Raw genomic sequence first — 17267 nt, 5'->3', positions numbered from 1 at the left:
AATAACAGAGAAGGGTTGAAACGCTGTCCTCTACACTGTTGAACAACAGAGAAGGGTTGAAACGCTGTCCTCTACACTGTTGAATAACAGAGAAGGGTTGAAACGCTGTCCTCTACACTGTTGAATAACAGAGAAGGGTTGAAACGCTGTCCTCTATACTGTTGAATAACAGAGAAGGGTTGAAACGCTGTCATCTATACTGTTGAATAACAGAGAAGGGTTGAAACGCTGTCCTCTACACTGTTGAACAACAGAGAAGGGTTGAAACGCTGTCCTCTATACTGTTGAACAACAGAGAAGGGTTGAAACGCTGTCCTCTATACTGTTGAATAACAGAGAAGGGTTGAAACGCTGTCCTCTATACTGTTGAACAACAGAGAAGGGTTAAAACGCTGTCCTCTACACTGTTGAATAACAGAGAAGGGTTGAAACGCTGTCCTCTATACTGTTGAACAACAGAGAAGGGTTGAAACGCTGTCCTCTATACTGTTGAATAACAGAGAAGGGTTGAAACGCTGTCCTCTATACTGTTGAACAACAGAGAAGGGTTGAAACGCTGTCCTCTATACTGTTGAATAACAGAGAAGGGTTGAAACGCTGTCCTCTACACTGTTGAATAACAGAGAAGGGTTGAAACGCTGTCCTCTACACTGTTGAATAACAGAGAAGGGTTGAAACGCTGTCCTCTATACTGTTGAATAACAGAGAAGGGTTGAAACGCTGTCCTCTATACTGTTGAATAACAGAGAAGGGTTGAAACGCTGTCCTCTATACTGTTGAATAACAGAGAAGGGTTGAAACGCTGTCCTCTATACTGTTGAACAACAGAGAAGGGTTGAAACGCTGTCATCTATACTGTTGAATAACAGAGAGGGGTTGAAACGCTGTCCTCTATACTGTTGAACAACAGAGAAGGGTTAAAACGCTGTCCTCTATACTGTTGAATAACAGAGAAGGGTTGAAACGCTGTCCTCTACACTGTTGAATAACAGAGAAGGGTTGAAACGCTGTCCTCTACACTGTTGAATAACAGAGAAGGGTTGAAACGCTGTCCTCTATACTGTTGAATAACAGAGAAGGGTTGAAACGCTGTCCTCTATACTGTTGAATAACAGAGAAGGGTTGAAACGCTGTCCTCTACACTGTTGAATAACAGAGAAGGGTTGAAACGCTGTCCTCTACACTGTTGAATAACAGAGAAGGGTTGAAACGCTGTCCTCTACACTGTTGAATAACAGAGAAGGGTTGAAACGCTGTCCTCTACACTGTTGAATAACAGAGAAGGGTTGAAACGCTGTCCTCTATACTGTTGAATAACAGAGAAGGGTTGAAACGCTGTCCTCTACACTGTTGAATAACAGAGAAGGGTTGAAACGCTGTCCTCTATACTGTTGAATAACAGAGAAGGGTTGAAACGCTGTCCTCTATACTGTTGAACAACAGAGAAGGGTTGAAACGCTGTCCTCTATACTGTTGAATAACAGAGAAGGGTTGAAACGCTGTCCTCTATACTGTTGAACAACAGAGAAGGGTTGAAACGCTGTCCTCTATACTGTTGAATAACAGAGAAGGGTTAAAACGCTGTCCTCTATACTGTTGAATAACAGAGAAGGGTTGAAACGCTGTCCTCTATACTGTTGAATAACAGAGAAGGGTTGAAACGCTGTCCTCTATACTGTTGAATAACAGAGAAGGGTTGAAACGCTGTCCTCTACACTGTTGAATAACAGAGAAGGGTTGAAACGCTGTCCTCTATACTGTTGAATAACAGAGAAGGGTTGAAACGCTGTCCTCTACACTGTTGAATAACAGAGAAGGGTTGAAACGCTGTCCTCTACATGTTGAATAACAGAGAAGGGTTGAAACGCTGTCCTCTACACTGTTGAATAACAGAGAAGGGTTGAAACGCTGTCCTCTATACTGTTGAATAACAGAGAAGGGTTGAAACGCTGTCCTCTACACTGTTGAATAACAGAGAAGGGTTGAAACCTGCATACATGTCTACCTATCTACTGTTGAATAACAGAGAAGGGTCTGAAATGCTGTCTGCTACACTGTTGAATAACAGAGAAGGGTTGAAACGCCTCCCTATACATGTTGAATAACAGAGAATGTTGAAACCTGTCTACATGTCTACCTGTTGTACAGAGAAGGGTTGAAAAGTGGTTTTAAACCTGTGTTTCATGTCTACCTGTCAACACACACATCCACCAGGCTTCAGCAGCCAGCAATGTGTGAAATGGAGGAGTCACATTGTTTAAAGAAAATGAACAGAGCTGTATTCCAAATTCCCTATAATGCACTTCATTTGAGCAGAAACTGTCTAGCGTACATTTGGGAGGCAGCTTGTCTTCCTGTCTCTGTTATGAAGTGCAGCTAGTCAGTACTCTTCCATTACCAATGACAGACAGCAGACAGAACAGAGAACCTGGCTGATCACGGGGATTCTAGAACACGGAACCTGTATGACATGGGCTGCAATGTGTGACCTGTAGACATGTACGCAGGTCTACATGTCTACCTGTCTACATGTCTACATGTCTAGAGGTCTACATGTCTACCTGTCTAGTCTACATGTCTACAGGTAGACATGTCTACCTGTAGACATGTCTACCTGTCTACATGTACCTGTGTACATGTCTACCTGTCTACATGTCTACCTGTCTACATGTCTACCTGTCTACATGTCTACCTGTCTACATGTCTACCTTTCTACCTGTCTACCTGCATACATGTCTACCTGTCTACATGTACGCAGGTAGACATGTAGACAGGTAGACATGTCTACCTGCGTACATGTCTACATGTCTACCTGTCTACATGTCTACCTGTCTACATGTCTACCTGTCTACATGTCTACCTGTCTACATGTACAGCCAGACAACCAGACAGGCAGCCAGCCAACCAGACATGCAGCCAGCAAACCAGACAGGCAGCCAGACAGCCATGCAGACAGCCAGCCAGCCAGACATACAGAAAGCCAGCCAGACAGACAGACAGCTAGCCAGACAGGCAGACAGAAAGCCAGACACCCAACCAGACAGGCAGCCAGACAGACAGGCAGCCAGGCAGGCAGACAAACAGAAAGCCAGACGGAGAAAGCCAGACAGCCAACCAGACAGGCAGCCAGACAGACAGGCAGCCAGACAGACAGAAAGCCAGCCAGCCAGCCAGACAGCTAGCCAGCCAGCCAGCCAGCCAGCCAGCCAGAAAGCTAGCCAGCCAGACAGACAGACAGACCAAAAGCCAGTCAGAGAGCTAGCCAGCCAGCCAGACAGACAGACAGACAGACCAAAAGCCAGCCAGAGAGCTAGCCAGTCAGACAGACAGACAGACCAAAAGCCAGCCAGACAGCTAGTCAGCCAGACACACAGACAGACCAAAAGCCAGACAGACAGCTAGCCAGCCAGACAGACAGAAAGCCAGAGAGAAAGCCAGCTAGACAGCCAACCAGACAGGCAGCCAGACAGCAGAGAGATCCACATAGTCACTCATTCTGCCGTCTTCCTCTTCTTCTGTATGATGGTACGAGTTTTATAATGACCTGTGTGGAACAGGGATGTGTGTCTGCATGTGTCTGTGTCTTCTGTGGAGTTGACTGGAGCCGTTCTGAGTGCTTTGAGTCCAGCTCAGCAGTAGGCGGAAGGAAGAGATAGAGACAGAGAGAGAGACAGAGAGAGAGACAGAGAGAGAGACAGAGAGAGAGACAGAGAGAGAGACAGAGAGAGAGACAGAGAGAGAGACAGAGAGACAGACAGAGAGAGAGAGACAGACAGAGAGAGAGAGACAGACAGACAGAGAGAGACAGACAGACAGAGAGAGACAGACAGAGAGAGACAGACAGACAGAGAGAGAGACAGACAGACAGACAGACAGACAGACAGACAGACAGAGACAGACAGAGACAGAGACAGAGAGACAGAGAGACAGAGAGAGAGACAGAGAGACAGAGAGACAGAGAGAGAGACAGACAGACAGACAGACAGACAGACAGACAGACAGATGTGCCAGGGCCTACAGAGCTGCACAGACAGGACAGACCATGATGAGACTTACCTTGAAACAATGACTAGAAACAATACATTGAAACAATGACTTGAAACAATGACTTGAAACAATACCTTGAAACAATGACTGACCAATGACTTGAAACAATACATTACAATGACTTGAAACAATACCTTGAAACAATGACTTGAAACAATGACTTGAAACAATACATTGAAACAATGACTTGAAACAATGACTTGAAACAATACATTGAAACAATGACTTGAAACAATACATTGAAACAATGACTTGAAACAATACCTTGAAACAATGACTTGACACAATACCTTGAAACAATACCTTGAAACAATACCTTGAAACAATGACTTGAAACAATGACTTGAAACAATGACTTGAAACAATACCTTGAAACAATACCTTGAAACAATGACTTGAAACAATGACTTGAAACAATGACTTGAAACAATGAATTGAAACAATACCTTGAAACAATACCTTGAAACAATGACTTGAAACAATTACAGCTAACAGTTGGAATAAAAAGAATGCTACAAATGCTAACAATATTCCGCAGTTCATTAATAGGAATAAAGTGATGTACATTTTTGGAATACATAAACGATCAGTGCATGTTGTTGGACATGTTGATGATGTTAGACATTGCGTCTATTTGTTAGAAATAATCCTCTCAGATTTACGAGAGCTGCACACATTTGAAATATGTTGTCAATATTAGGGAATCAAAACTAAGAGAGCACAGGTTGTGAGAGAATCTTGTACACCTTAAAAAACACCTTATTGATCGTTCCACATGGATACGGACATTAGCAAATGTGTCGTGTGCCAGTGACCTTCTCATTGGTCAACTAAGACGAAGGGTGCATTCCGTTCCTCGAGCAAGTCCCTAATTGTGAAGCCATGGACACCCCATCTACAGCACGCAAACGGAGAAGAAACCTTGAGTTCTGCACTATTGTAAAGTGGCTGTTCCACTGGATGTCATAAGGTGAATGCACCAATTTGTAAGTCGCTCTGGATAAGAGCGTCTGCTAAATGACTTAAATGTAAATGTAAATGTCTATCGCTACATTCCCCATAAGCCTCTGAACTGAACACAACCATTCCTGATGGAGCAGATGCAACTACATATTTTACAGTATTACTGGCATAGTAGTGACTGTAAGATTCACTTATTTCATCCAGATTTTATTTTTTTTGTTGCAAAACACTTTCTGTCCAGTCAGAAAGTTGTATTTGACCATTTTTCTTCCCTGGAAAAGCCTGTGTGGCATTAGTAGCCTTTAATCATCTCATGAGGATGTGGAACGAGATCCTTGGTAGGGAGCCAGCCAAGATGGGATCCTTGGTGTGCTCAGCAACCACATCTATCCAAAAATTCTATGTTTTACCTACATGACCCGGGTGACCTTTTTGAAGCATCTCGCTAAATCAGCTATAACAAAGTTTGGCCAACATGTGATGATAGGTCCTTTGGAGTAGGTGTGGTCCTCCGTTGCTGGGTCTGACCACTGTGTTTGGGTATCATGGAAGGGCTTTGAAAAAGGACATGGCTCCTCAGAAACCTCCACCACACCAGGCTCATCTGCAGGTGGTGATTAGTTAAATATGAATATAGATTATTAGTTGAATATATGAATATAGACGATTAGCTGAATATGAATATAGATTATTAGTTGAATATATGAATATAGATGAATATGAATATAGATGATTAGTTGAATATGAATATAGATGATTAGCTGAATATGAATATAGATGATTAGCTGAATATGAATATAGATGAATATGAATATAGATGATTAGTTGAATATGAATATAGATGATTAGCTGAATATGAATATAGATGAATATGAATATAGATGATTAGCTGAATATGAATATAGATGATTAGCTGAATATGAATATAGATGAATATGAATATAGATGATTAGCTGAATATGAATATAGATGATTAGCTGAATATGAATATAGATGAATATGAATATAGATGATTAGCTGAATATGAATATAGATGAATATGAATATAGATGATTAGCTGAATATGAATATAGATGATTAGCTGAATATGAATATAGATGATTAACTGAATATGAATATAGATGATTAGCTGAATATGAATACAGATGATTAGCTGAATATGAATATAGATGAATATGAATATAGAGGATTAGCTGAATATGAATATAGATGATTAGCTGAATATGAATATAGATGATTAGCTGAATATGAATATAGATGATTAGCTGAATATGAATATAGATGATTAGCTGAATATGAATATAGATGATTAGCTGAATATGAATATAGATGATTAGCTGAATATGAATATAGATGATTAATTCATGAGATTATTTGGTACGGATCTGGAAAAGCTAATACACTAATTCAGGATACCTTTAAAAACATTTTAAACTCCCAGTGCTTTACTTTTAGCGTTTATCAGACTATTATCTACTGCAAGTGGGATACATAGACTAGGTTAAATATTTTCAAAATGAATATTCTGTATCTATTAGCTCGAACAGGGATTGAAATGAACCCCTGACAAATACAGGGTAAATGTTGGCTGTGGCAGGTAAACATTTCAGGTCACCTTTCAGGACAGATAGGTTATTCTTCTATTAATATTATAAATGAAGAATAATCATGGATTATGTTTACACATTGTGTATCATATTTCTAATGTCAGGTAGCCTACCACTGATTCAGTGTTTACAATTATAAAGCGGTCAACATAGTGTCTGGTAGAAAAGAAAGAGATTAATTTCAGACCCTGACTAGAAGCTCTCGTAGTCCGATTCTAGTAACAAAAACTGAAGACAAAACATGCGATATCAAAACTAGAAAGAGCGCTGGGTATGGAGCAAACATACAACTTTTTGTTTTTTTAAGTTTAAGTTTCCAATTTCTTTTTTCGCTTCGTCGTAATTTGGGAGGCGACGTAAACTGTACCATCTCTGACGGGAACATTCTGTTTTAGTTTTATAGTCGAAACACTCCAATTTAAGCCAATCATTAAGTTTTGTCCGGTTGTATGTACAACCCCGAACTCCGTAACACTTCAACATCTAGCGAGTGAATATCTTATTATTGCTTATCCCAGTTGGCTAGCTTCTTAAACCAAAAATACCACCGGTCAATCAGTACTTCGCTACTTCCGCCGGAAGTGCCACCTGTAAATCATTAGCCCGGGAAACACTGTGTCGTTTAGCTTAGCTGGATCGTTTACCAGTTGCTAAGCAGTTGCTAGGGACTCTCCTAAAAGAAGCTAGCTAGCTAACAACAACAAAATAATGAGCTAGTTAACAGCACAACGGAAAAGACAAAACAAAAGACATTGTAAAACAGCTCTCTAAAGACACTAGAGACAATAATACAAAAGAAACAACACTGTTTTGGAAAAGGCTTCAATTACGACATTGTGGCCAACATCACCATCGTTGCTATGGACATTGTTTACCCACCACACATCCAGACAGAGCTAAGAAGAGTTTCAAAGGTTTGATGATGATGATGATGGGACAGAACCATTAATGCCTGTTTGCAGATCTTACCAGTTGCAAATTTAATATGTAATACCAAACAAAAGCACATTTGGAAAAGGGTGATTTGCAACCATTTCCCTTTTCTCAAAAAAACGAGACCCGTACAAAAAAAAATATAGCAACTGCAGTCGACTGTGGTATTTTGTGGTATTATTTAACCAGGGAGGCCAGTTGAGAACAAGCTCTTATTTACAACTGTGACCTGGCCAAGATAAAGCAAAGCAGTGGGACACAAACAACAACACAGAGTAAACAACACATGGAGTAAACAAACGCACAGTCAATAACACAATAACACAACAACACAGAGTTACACATGGAGTAAACAAACATACAGTCAATAAAACAATAGATAAAGTCTATCTACAGTCTGTGCAAATCAGGTAGGATAAGGGAGGAAAGACAATAAATAGGCAATAGAGGTGAAATAATTACAATTTAGCATTAACTTAGTTTTACTAGCATTTAAGAGCAGTTAGAGGCCACGGAAGTAGTGTTGTATGGCATTGAAGCTCGTTTGGAGGTTTGTTAGCACAGTGTCCAAAGAAGGGGCCAGAAGTATACAGAATGGTGTCGTCTGCGTAGAGGTGGATCAGAGAATCACCAGCAGCAAGAGCAACATCATTGATATATACAGAGAAGATAGTCGCCCCGAGATTTGAACCCTGTGGCACCCCCATAGAGACTGCCAGAGGTCCGGGCAACAGGCCCTCAGATTTGACACACTGATTCCTATCTGAGAAGTAGTAGTCAACCAGTAGTAGTAGTAGTGAACCAGGCAAGGCAATCATTTGAGAAGCCAAGGCTATTGAGTCTGTTGATAAGAATGACTGCAGTTGAACTGCACTCTAACTAGTCATGTAACTCAACGAGCTTCAACAGGAGGACACTGTCCAGAAACTAAATGAAGAGATGAAACCGTTCAGGGAGGAAAGCAGAGCATCTATTGCTAAATTGGAAAGCAGTTTGGACAAACTGAGTCAGACAAATGATGACCTCAGAGACCATCTGAGCACAACGAGAGAGGAACAGAGAGAGAGGAACAGAGAGAGAGGTACAGAGAGAGAGGTACAGAGAGAGAGGAACAGAGAGAGAGGAACAGAGAGAGAGGAACAGAGAGAGAGGTACAGAGAGAGAGGAACAGAGAGAGAGGAACAGAGAGAGAGGAACAGAGAGAGAGGAACAGAGAGAGAGGTACAGAGAGAGAGGAACAGAGAGAGAGGAACAGAGAGAGAGGAACATAGAGAGAGGTACAGAGAGAGAGGAACAGAGAGAGAGGAACAGTAGTACAGAGAGAGAGGAACAGAGAGAGAGGTACAGAGAGAGAGAACAGAGAGAGGCAGAGAGAGGTACAGAGAGAGAGAGAGAGCAGAGAGAGGTACAGAGAGAGGAAGAGAGGAACAGAGAGAGAGGAACAGAGAGAGAGGAACAGAGAGAGAGGTACAGAAGAGAGGAACAGAGAGAGTACAGAGAGAGAGGAACAGAGAGAGAGAACAGAGAGAGGAACAGAGAGAGAGGTACAGAGAGAGAGGAACAGAGAGAGAGGTACAGAGAGAGAGGAACAGAGAGAGGAACAGAGAGAGAGGAACAGAGAGAGAGGAACAGAGAGAGAGAGAACAGAGAGAGAGGAACAGAGAGAGAGGAACAGAGAGAGAGGAAGAGAGAGAGAGGAACAGAGAGAGAGGAACAGAGAGAGAGGAACAGAGAGAGAGGAACAGAGAGAGAGGAACAGAGAGAGAGGAACAGAGAGAGAGGTACAGAGAGAGGAACAGAGAGAGAGGACAGAGAGAGGAACAGAGAGAGGAACAGAGAGAGAGGTACAGAGAGAGAGGTACAGAGAGAGAGGAACAGAGAGAGAGGAACAGAGAGAGAGGAACAGAGAGAGGAACAGAGAGAGAGGAACAGAGAGAGAGGTACAGAGAGAGAGGTACAGAGAGAGAGGAACAGAGAGAGAGGAACAGAGAGAGAGGAACATAGAGAGAGGTACAGAGAGAGAGGAACAGAGAGAGAGGTACAGAGCCTTCGGAAAGCATTCAGACCCCCTTGACTTTTTCCACATTTTGTTACATTACAGCCTTATTCTAAAATTGATCAAATTAGTTTTTTCCCCTCTTCAATCTACACACAATACCCCATAATGACAAAGCTAAAACAGGTTTTCAGTTATATATTTTTTTAAATAAGAAAAATCACATGTACATAAGTATTCAGACCCTCAGTAGTACTCAGTACTTTGTTGAAGCGCTTACGGCCTTGACTCTTCTTGGGTAAGATGCTACAAGTTTGGAGTTTCTCCCGTTCTTCTCTGCAGATCATCTCAAGCTCTGTAAGGTTGGATGGGGAGCGTCGCTGCACAGCTATTTTCAGGTCTCTTCAGAGATTTTAGATCGGGTTCAAATCCGAGCCCTGGCTGTGCCACTCAAAGACATTCAGAGACTTTTCCCTAAGCCACTCCTGTGTTGTCCTGTCTGTGTGCTTAGGGTCGTTGTCCTGTTGGAAGGTGAACCTTCACCCCAGTCTGAGGCCCTGAGTGCTCTGGAGCAGGTTTTAATCAAGGATCTCTCTGTACTTTTCTCCGTTAATCTGTCCCTCGATCCTGACATGTCTCCCAGTCCCTGCTGCTGGAAAACATCCCCACAGCATGATGCCTCATAAAGACCTGATTGTTGGAGTGTTGCAGAGATGGTTGTTTTTCTGGAAGGTTCTTCCATCTCCACAGAGGAAATCTGGAGCTCTGTCAGAGTGACCATCAGGTTCTTGGTCACCTCCCTGACCAAAGGCTCTTCTCCCCCAATTGCTCAGTTTGGCCGGACGGCCAGGCCTAGGAAGAAGTGGTTCCAAACCTCTTCTAAAAATCATGATTTTCCAGAAAAAACCCAGATGTCAGAAACACAAATATAAATTCAACTTGAACCATAATTGAACTAAAGACAGACTAAAGACATAATTGAACTAAAAATGACTAAAAATCTGGAAACTTTAATATGACACTCAAAGAAAAAGCCCGCAGAAAGTTGTATTCAATAAAAAAATATATATTTCAAAATCAACATCCCCAAATAGAATTTGGACCAAAATAATTGACAATGTAATCCTACCAATAGCTCTTTACGGAAGTGAGGTTTGGGGGCCACTGAATAAAACTGGACATCAAAATGTGAGACAAACATCCAATTGAAGCCATACATGCAGAACTCTGTCGGAAAGTCCAATGAAATACAGCAACTAATGGGCAGAATTGGGCCTCTTTTGGTAATGAAAATACAGAACAAGATCATTACAATTTTGGCTCATCTAAATACAAGTCCAAATTCTAGTCTCATTCTTGTGGTCCTTCTGTAGCTCATGGCGCATGGCGCTTGTAACGCCAGGGTAGTGGGTTCGATCCCCGGGACCACCCATACGTAGAATGTATGCACACATGACTGACTGTAAGTCGCTTTGGATAAAAGCGTCTGCTAAATGGCATATATTATTATATTTTTATAATATAGTCTCTAATTTTAAGCAATTGAAAGCAATTGAAACCCAAGAGCTGAGCCCAGAAATGAGCCCTCTCAGTCAGCTGGTGTTGGACCTCACCAAACGAGCTGAAACCAGCACTGCTTCAAAAGAAAGAGTTAAATCAATCAAAGGACTCATATTTACAACAAAACAAAATCCCAAACCCGACCGAATTGCTATCAGGCCCGAAACAGAGAATATGAATTGGCTGATTATCTCTACTCTGTCGGAGATACGATGCAGAGACAGATGCTTACCAAGTACAGGCTGAGTGACCACCAACTGGCAATAGAAACCGGCAGACATAAAAATACATGGCTACCCAAAGAGGAGAGTGTATGTGGTCACTGCATTACAGGGTAAGGTAGAAACAGAGATAATATTCCTCACCAAGAGATTCAAATTTTAAACGATTAAACCCAGAGGAAAAACTAGAAATACTCATGGGTGAAGGAACAACGGCTCCTCTTGTATTTGTCTGTCACAGCCTGAGGGACCCTGGCTAATAACATCTGCATGGGAAACACAAGGTACTTACTATTAGTATTTATGTTATTACTATTATTACTGTTGTAGTAGGGGTGAGTAGTGGTACGGGTAGTAGGGGTGAGTAGTGGTACGGGTAGTAGGGGTGAGTAGTGGTACGGGTAGTAGGGTTGAGTAGTGGTATGGGTAGTAGGGGTGATGGTAGTAGGGGTGAGTAGTGGTACAGGTAGTAGGGGTGAGTAGTGGTACGGGTAGTAGGGGTGAGTAGTGGTATGGGTAGTAGGGGTGAGTAGTGGTATGGGTAGTAGGGGTGATGGTAGTAGGGGTGAGTAGTGGTATGGGTAATAGGGGTGATGGTAGTAGGGGTGATGGTAGTAGGGGTGAGTAGTGGTATGGGTAGTAGGGGTGATGGTAGTAGGGGTGAGTAGTGGTACAGGTAGTAGGGGTGAGTAGTGGTACGGGTAGTAGGGGTGAGTAGTGGTACGGGTAGTAGGGGTGAGTAGTGGTACGGATAGTAGGGGTGAGTAGTGGTACGGGTAGTAGGGGTGAGTAGTGGTACGGGTAGTAGGGGTGATGGTAGTAGGGGTGAGTAGTGGTACAGGTAGTAGGGGTGAGTAGTGGTACGGGTAGTAGGGGTGAGTAGTGGTACGGGTAGTAGGGGTGAGTAGTGGTACGGGTAGTAGGGGTGAGTAGTGGTACGGGTAGTAGGGGTGAGTAGTGGTACGGGTAGTAGGGGTGAGTAGTGGTACGGGTAGTAGGGGTGAGTAGTGGTACGGGTAGTAGGGGTGAGTAGTGGTACGGGTAGTAGGGGTGAGTAGTGGTATGGGTAGTAGGGGTGATGGTAGTAGGGGTGAGTAGTGGTACAGGTAGTAGGGGTGAGTAGTGGTACGGGTAGTAGGGGTGAGTAGTGGTATGGGTAGTAGGGGTGAGTAGTGGTATGGGTAGTAGGGGTGATGGTAGTAGGGGTGAGTAGTGGTATGGGTAGTAGGGGTGATGGTAGTAGGGGTGAGTAGTGGTACAGGTAGTAGGGGTGAGTAGTGGTACGGGTAGTAGGGGTGAGTAGTGGTACGGGTAGTAGGGGTGAGTAGTGGTACGGGTAGTAGGGGTGAGTAGTGGTGCGGGTAGTAGGGGTGAGTAGTGGTACGGGTAGTAGGGGTGAGTAGTGGTACGGGTAGTAGGGGTGAGTAGTGGTATGGTTAGTAGGGGTGAGTAGTGGTACGGGTAGTAGGGGTGAGTAGTGGTACGGGTATTAGGGGTGATGGTAGTAGGGGTGAGTAGTGGTAAAGGTAGTAGGGGTGAGTAGTGGTACGGGTAGTAGGGGTGAGTAGTGGTATGGGTAGTAGGGGTGAGTAGTGGTACGGGTAGTAGGGGTGAGTAGTGGTACGGGTAGTAGGGGTGAGTACTGGTACGGGTAGTATGGGTGAGTAGTGGTATGGGTAGTAGGGGTGAGTACTGGAACGGGTAGTAGGGGTGAGTAGTGGTATGGGTAGTAGAGGTGAGTAGTGGTATGGGTAGTAGGGGTGAGTACTGGTACGGGTAGTAGGGGTGAGTAGTGGTATGGGTAGTAGGGTTGAGTAGTGGTGCGGTAGTAGGGTATGGGTAGTAGGGGTGATGGTAGTAGGGGTGAGTAGTGGTATGGGTAGTAGGGGTGAGTAGTGGTATGGGTAGTAGGGGTGATGGTAGTAGGGGTGAGTAGTGGTATGGGTAGTAGGGGTGAGTAGTGGTACGGGTAGTAGGGGTGAGTAGTGGTATGGGTAGTAGGGGTGAGTAGTGGTATGGGTAGTAGGGGTGAGTAGTGGTACGGGTAGTAGGGGTGAGTAGTGGAATGGTAGTGATGGTAGTAGGGGTGATGGTAGTAGGGGTGATGTTAGTAGGGGTGATGGTAGTAGGGGTGATGTTATTAGTGGTAATGGTAGTAGGGGTGAGTAGTGGTACGGGTAGTAGGGGTGAGTAGTGGTATGGGTAGTGATGGTAGTAGGGGTGATGGTAGTAGGGGTGATGGTAGTAGGGGTGATAGTAGTAGTGGTGATGGTAGTAGGGGTGAGTAGTGGTACGGTTAGTAGGGGTGATGGTAGTAGTGGTATGGGTAGTAGGGGTGATGGTAGTAGAGGTGATTGTATTAGGGGTGATGGTAGTAGGGGTGATGGTAGTAGTGGTGATTGTATTAGGGGTGATGGTAGTAGGGGTGATGGTAGTAGGGGTGATGGTAGTAGTGGTGATGGTAGTAGGGGTGATGGTAGTAGGGGTATGGGTAGTAGGGGTATGGTAGTAGGGGTGATGGTAGTAGTGGTGATGGTAGTAGGGGTGATGGTAGTAGGGGTGATGGTAGTAGGGGTGATGGTAGTAGGGGTATGGGTAGTAGGGGTATGGTAGTAGGGGTGATGGTAGTAGTGGTGATGGTAGTAGGGGTGATGGTAGTAGGGGTGAGTAGTGGTACGGGTAGTAGGGGTGATGGTAGTAGGGGTGATGGTAGTAGGGGTGATGGTAGTAGGGGTATGGGTAATAGGGGTGATGGTAGTAGGGGTGATGGTAGTAGGGGTGAGTAGTGGTATGGTAAGTAGGGGTGATGGTAGTAGTGGTGATGGTATTAGGGGTGATGGTAGAAGGGGTGATGGTAGTAGGTTGTGATGGTAGTAGTGGTACGGGTGGTAGGGGTGATGGTAGTAGTGGTGATGGTAGTAGGGGTGATGGTAGTAGTGGTATGGGTAGTAGGGGTGATGGTAGTAGGGGTAGTATGGGTAATGGTAGTAGTGGTACGGGTAGTAGGGGTGATGGTAGTACGGGTAGTAGGGGTGATGGTAGTAGTGGTATGGGTAGTAGGGGTGATTGTAGTAGTGGTACGGTTAGTAGGGGTGATGGTAGTAGGGGTTAGTATGGGTAATGGTAGTAGTGGTACGGGTAGTAGGGGTGATGGTAGTACGGGTAGTAGGGGTGATGGTAGTAGTGGTATGGGTAGTAGGGGTGATGGTAGTAGGGGTGATGGTAGTAGGGGTGATGGTAGTAGGGGTGATGGTAGTAGGGGTGATGGTCGAAGTGGTACGGATAGTATGGGTGATGGTAGTAGTGGTGATGGTAGTAGGGGTGAGTAGTGGTATGGGTAGTAGGGGTGAGTAGTGGTATGGGTAGTAAGGGTGATGGTAGTAGGGTTGAGTAGTGGTATGGGTAGTAGGGGTGAGTAGTGGTACGGGTAGTAGGGGTGAGTAGTGGTACGGGTAGTAGGGGTGAGTAGTGGTACGGGTAGTAGGGGTGAGTAGTGGTACGGGTAGTAGGGGTGAGTAGTGGTATGGGTAGTGATGGTGGTAGGGGTGATGGTAATAGGGGTGATTGTCGTAGTGGTACGGATAGTAGTGGTGATGGTAATAGAGGTACGGTTCGTAGGGGTGAAGGTAGTAGTGGTATGGCTAGTAGGGGTGATGGTAGTAGGGGTAGTATGGGTAATGGTAGTAGTGGTACGGGTAGTAGGGGTGATGGTAGTACGGGTAGTAGGGGTGATGGTAGTAGTGGTATGGGTAGTAGGGGTGATGGTTGTAGGGGTAGTAGGGGTGATGGTAGTAGGGGTGAGTAGTGGTACGGTTAGTAGGGGTGATGGTAGTAGGGGTAGTATGGGTAATGGTAGTAGTGGTACGGGTAGTAGGGGTGATGGTAGTACGGGTGGTAGGGGTAATGGTAGTAGTGATACGGATGGTAGGGGTGATGGTAGTAGTGGTGATGGTAGTAGTGGTACGGGTAGTAGGGGTGATGGTAGTACGGGTAGTAGGGGTGATGGTAGTAGTGGTGAGTAGTGGTACGGTTAGTAGGGGTGATGGTAGTAGGGATGAGTAGTGGTATGGTTAGTAGGGGTGATGGTAGTAGGGGTGATGGTAGTAGGGGTGAGTAGTGGTACGGTTAGTAGGGGTGATGGTAGTAGTGGTATGGGTAGTAGGGGTGATGGTTGTAGGGGTAGTAGGGGTGATGGTAGTAGGGGTGAGTAGTGGTACGGTTAGTAGGGGTGATGGTAGTAGGGATGAGTAGTGGTATGGTTAGTAGGGGTGATGGTAGTAGGGGTGATGGTAGTAGGGGTGAGTAGTGGTACGGTTAGTAGGGGTGATGGTAGTAGTGGTATGGGTAGTAGGGGTGATGGTAGTAGGGGTGATGTTAGTAGAGGTACGGTTAGTAGGGGTGATGGTAGTAGTGGTATAGGTAGTAGGGGTGATGGTAGTAGTGGTACGGTTAGTAGGGGTGATGGTAGTAGTGGTACGGTTAGTAGGGGTGATGGTAGTAGTGGTATGGGTAGTAGGGGTGATGGTAGTAGGGGTAGTAGGGGTGATGGTAGTAGTGGTACGGGTAGTAGGGGTGATGGTAGTACGGGTAGTAGGGGTGATGGTAGTAGTGGTATAGGTAGTAGGGGTGATGGTAGTAGTGGTATGGGTAGTAGGGGTGATGGTAGTAGGGGTAGTAGGGGTGATGGTAGTAGGGGTAGTAGGGGTAATGGTAGTAGTGGTACGGGTAGTAGGGGTGATGGTAGTACGGGTAGTAGGGGTGATGGTAGTAGTGGTATAGGTAGTAGGGGTGATGGTAGTAGGGGTATGGGTAGTAGGGGTGATGGTAGTAGGGGTAGTAGGGGTGATGGTAGTAGTGGTATAGGTAGTAGGGGTGATGGTAGTAGTGGTATGGGTAGTAGGGGTGATGGTAGTAGGGGTAGTAGGGGTGATGGTAGTAGTGGTACGGGTAGTAGGGGTGATGGTAGTACGGGTAGTAGGGGTGATGGTAGTAGGGGTAGTAGGGGTGATGGTAGTAGTGGTATAGGTAGTAGGGGTGATGGTAGTAGGGGTAGTAGGGGTGATGGTAGTAGTGGTATAGGTAGTAGGGGTGATGGTAGTAGTGGTACGGTTAGTAGGGGTGATGGTAGTAGTGGTACGGTTAGTAGGGGTGATGGTAGTAGTGGTATGGGTAGTAGGGGTGATGGTAGTAGGGGTAGTAGGGGTGATGGTAGTAGTGGTATAGGTAGTAGGGGTGATGGTAGTAGGGGTAGTAGGGGTGATGGTAGTAGTGGTATAGGTAGTAGGGGTGATGGTAGTAGTGGTATGGGTAGTAGGGGTGATGGTAGTAGGGGTAGTAGGGGTGATGGTAGTAGTGGTATAGGTAGTAGGGGTGATGGTAGTAGGTTGTGATGGTAGTAGGGGTGATGGTCGTAGTGGTACGGATAGTATGGGTGATGCTAGTAGTGGTACGGATGGTAGGGGTGATGGTAGTAGTGGTGATGGTAGTAGGGGTGATGGTCGTAGTGGTACGGATAGTATGGGTGATGTTAGTAGTGGTACGGTTGGTAGGGGTGATGGTAGTAGTGGTGATGGTAGTAGTGGTATGGGTAGTAGGGGTGATGGTAGTAGTGGTAAGGGTCATAGGGATGATGGTAGTAGTGGTACGGGTAGTAGGGGTGATGGTAGTAGGGGTGATGGTAGTAGGGGTATGGGTAATAGGGGTGATGGTAGTAGGGGTGAGTAGTGGTATGGTAAGTAGGGGTGATGGTAGTAGTGGTGATGGTATTAGGGGTGATGGTAGTAGGGGTGATGGTAGTAGGGGTATGGGTAGTAGGGGTGATGGTAGTAGTGGTACGGGTGGTAGGGGTGATGGTAGTAGTGGTGATGGTAGTAGGGGTGATGGTAGTAGTGGTATGGGTAGTAGGGGTGATTGTAGTAGTGGTACGGTTTGTAGGGGTGA

General features: G+C 44.9%; 2 protein-coding genes across 2 annotated transcripts in view; one reads left to right on the top strand and one right to left on the bottom strand.

The window, feature by feature from the left end:
* The window catches only part of LOC127911260 (uncharacterized), a 403289-nt gene that overhangs the window by 121039 nt on the left and 264983 nt on the right, over window positions 1-17267 (top strand). The gene's annotated exons all lie outside the window — the stretch shown is intronic.
* The window catches only part of LOC127911317 (netrin receptor UNC5B-b-like), a 386624-nt gene that overhangs the window by 195409 nt on the left and 173948 nt on the right, over window positions 1-17267 (bottom strand).

Source organism: Oncorhynchus keta, chromosome 24 (assembly GCF_023373465.1).
Source record: "Oncorhynchus keta strain PuntledgeMale-10-30-2019 chromosome 24, Oket_V2, whole genome shotgun sequence".
Taxonomy (NCBI): domain Eukaryota; kingdom Metazoa; phylum Chordata; class Actinopteri; order Salmoniformes; family Salmonidae; genus Oncorhynchus; species Oncorhynchus keta.
This window is presented reverse-complemented; position numbering and strand designations above follow the sequence as displayed.